The sequence below is a fragment of the Chenopodium quinoa genome, unplaced genomic scaffold, assembly GCF_001683475.1.
Source record: "Chenopodium quinoa cultivar QQ74 unplaced genomic scaffold, ASM168347v1, whole genome shotgun sequence".
Classification (NCBI taxonomy): Eukaryota; Viridiplantae; Streptophyta; class Magnoliopsida; order Caryophyllales; family Amaranthaceae; genus Chenopodium; species Chenopodium quinoa.
In genome coordinates, this window is record NW_018744498.1 from 1,262,465 (window position 1) to 1,265,218 (window position 2,754).

General features: G+C 30.4%; 1 long non-coding RNA gene across 1 annotated transcript; it reads left to right on the forward strand.

Annotated features, from left to right (window-relative positions):
• Positions 1-897: 897 nt before the first annotated feature.
• LOC110697756 lies at positions 898-2,313 on the forward strand. Its single transcript, XR_002506562.1, has 2 exons — positions 898-1,453; positions 2,078-2,313. It is a non-coding gene; the product is annotated as an uncharacterized LOC110697756 (long non-coding RNA).
• The last annotated feature ends 441 nt before the right edge of the window (positions 2,314-2,754 follow it).

The window sequence follows — 2,754 nt, forward strand, 5'->3', positions numbered from 1 at the left end:
ATAATAGTAATAATACAATTAAAATCATATTAAAAAAAATTAGAATTTTATTAAATATAAATTAAAATTTAGTACATTATTATCTAATAGGAAAATTACAAAATTAAAATTAACACTAATTAAACTATGAAAAAAACTTGTCCCCCCAACAATATTTTGAGTAATCCTTTGGACAACATTATCATTTCTTTCTCCTGTTTCTCCAATTTCTCAAGTAAAGCAATTCAAGAACAATTTAGGAAGCATCTTCTTCAACTTCAGTATCCACCTCTAGCACTATTTACACATATCCAATGGATCTAAATTCCCCAATAAAAAAAACACAAACAAATCAATACGAGATTATAGAATAATCGAGCACTAAAAAAACAAGGAACTTGATGTTTGTCCCCCCCCCCCCTAAAATTGAAACAGGAGGCTTGGCCCTACTCTTACTGTCATGTTGATAATAAATATAAACCTGAGATTATGCACACACAAGAGAAGCATATATTATGCGCACAATATTAGTTTCTCAGTCTTATTTCAATAAGTAAAACAGTTAGCAACACAAACAAGACATCAAAAAAAATACAGACAGAAGATGTGCACTTCTAACATATTTGCAACCACAAAACACATTAAATTAAGCTTTGTTTTTTACTTTATAATGTATGTGATATTAGTTCTTAAACAAATTGAAGGCTTTGTTTCACCCAATGAGAATGTGAGCAACTCTAACTTTAATGGATCCATGCCATTAGCCATTCATTTCCTTAGTAAATTGAGTTATGAGAGAGCATTTTCAATATGTAAGAATTTCAGCATCGATGTTAGCTACATGTCTACAAGCACTAAGAATTGTTGAACTACAGAAAATATCTCAATACGATTACGTCCACTGAAGTTTTGTACTAAGGTTACTAAGGTAGAATTTAAGTGGATATTACTTAAAAGCAACCAAATTTCACTAGGTGAAAAAAGTAAAATGGCACCGCCTTAATGCCACCGGTTTTTCAAAACCAGTGGCAAAAATATGAATTAAAGTAGGCGCCTTTTTTAGAAGAGGTTTTTGCCACCGGTTCGGCTCAAACCGGTGGAAAAAACCATTATTCCCACCTATTTGAACCAAACCGGTGGCAAAAAGCTTTTAAACAACAAAAAAAAACCCCTTATATTCCCCTAACCCTACCCTCACCCTCATACTCAGCCTCCATCCTTTCTCTCTCCTAATCTCCTCTCTTCTCTCTCCTCTCCCTAAAAAAATCCCCCCACAACCTAATAATGGCAGCAACGACAGTAGCACCACCAGCAACAATCACCATCACCGGAACCCGAACCCGAACGACACCCAAGACGTCAATTTCAACGGCAGCCACCTCATCAAAACCACCGTCACCTCCGACCCGAACAACACCCAAGATTTTGGGTTTAATTATTCGAATTTTCTGGGTTCTTGCATGTGTTTTTTCGGGTTTGATTTTGGATTTTAATTCGATTTTTCTGGGTTTCAATTTAATTTTTCTGGGTTAATTTTCGGTTAAAATAATCGATTATTTTGGGTTAATGCATGCGTTTTTATTTTGGGGTTTTTTATTTAATTTTTTTTACTTTCGTGATTTCTAGGGTTTTTCTGGGTTTTTTTCCATTTCAATTCAGTTTTAATTGGTTTTTTTTTTTATTTTCTTTATTTTCAATTTTTTGGTTTTTTTTTCTGGGTTTATTTTTTTCGATATCGATTTCTGGGTTTATTTTTTTCTCGATTTTCATTTTTTTTTCTTTTTGGATTTCTGGGTTTATTTTTTCAATTTCGATTTCGGGGTTGATTTTTTTTGTTTTTTGGTTTCATTTTGATTATTATTCAGGATTTCATTTTGATTTTTTTTTTTCCCGATTTCTGGTTTATTTTTTTCAATATTTCAATTCGATTTTAATACATTTGAATTTCTGGTTTTTTTTTTTTTTTTTTTTTTTTTTTTCTGGGTTTGAATTCCTGCTTTTTTTTCTGGGTTTGAATTTTAGGATTGAATTTTTGGTTTTTTTTTTTTTCGAAGCTTATTTATATTAATTGATTTTTTTTTTGTTTTAATTGGTGCAGGTACATTGATTTAGATCTTAAATTGAAGAATCAAGATTCAAGAATATTGATTTAGATGTGTATGGTTTTTTTTATTTATATTGTAATATATTTTTGATTTACGAGTATATTGTAATTTTTTTAATTTATATTGTAAATTGTTTTTTATTTATTTATATGTTGTAATTAATTGTATTTTTTTTTTATTATATATTGTAAAATTTGGATTATATTATTGAAAGTCATCGATTTAATTGTGATGTTCTTATTTATCTTAGTTGGTTTAATTGTTAAGTGAAAAAAGACAAAAAAATAAAATTATTTGGCCTTTTTAGGCACCGGTTAATCGGTGCCAATAACCATTTTTGCCACCGGTTCAAACTGGTGGCTTTTCATGCTAGTAATTGGCACCCCCACATTGTCACCGGTTCAAAACCTGTTGCATTGAGGGGTTTTAAACCGGTGCCAATTACGTTTTTTCACGTAGTGTTTAAGAAACTTTCCATACTTAATAATAAACAATATGGAATAAAAGTGAGACAAGAGACAACAATATGGATAGTCTATCAATCAATATTTTCTATGAGAATTGATAAACCTGAGTTTTAATAACCTTGATTAGCAAACTTGCACACATAATCAGCAACATGAACAATTTAAGTAAATATGGAGCCTGTATTCTGTTTAATCCACTAAAT